The following is a 431-nucleotide window of genomic DNA, read 5'->3' as shown; positions in this document are numbered from 1 at the left end:
TCTCTTTCTTCAAATCAAAGGTTATATCCATGTTTACTTTAGTCATTAAAATCGCTTTAATGATTAATGAAATCAAGCGGACGTGACTGCCCAACGAGCTTCATAATCTTTTTGTCTTCTTCAAAATTACTAGTTGAACGTAATGCAGCTGATGATTGCGGGGACGACCCTCACTTGCAAAGAGATGAGAACGAGATAAGCTTTAGGTTCTGTTTACTAGGGAGTAAAAAGATGAGAATGAGATAAGCTTTAAGGCTTCGTTGTTTAATGAAAAATAATATTCAGGAAAAAGTTTTCAAATTTTTCGGCGTCTGATTCACAAAAAATAAACTAGTCAAGAGGAGAAATATTTTCACCAAAAAAAAAAAATACATTTAAAAGTGAGGGAAAATAATTTACTCTTTTTGAAAAAAAAAATCATTTTTCCTTAT

The sequence above is a fragment of the Rhodamnia argentea genome, chromosome 3 (genome assembly GCF_020921035.1).
Source record: "Rhodamnia argentea isolate NSW1041297 chromosome 3, ASM2092103v1, whole genome shotgun sequence".
NCBI lineage: Eukaryota > Viridiplantae > Streptophyta > Magnoliopsida > Myrtales > Myrtaceae > Rhodamnia > Rhodamnia argentea.
This window is presented reverse-complemented; position numbering follows the sequence as displayed.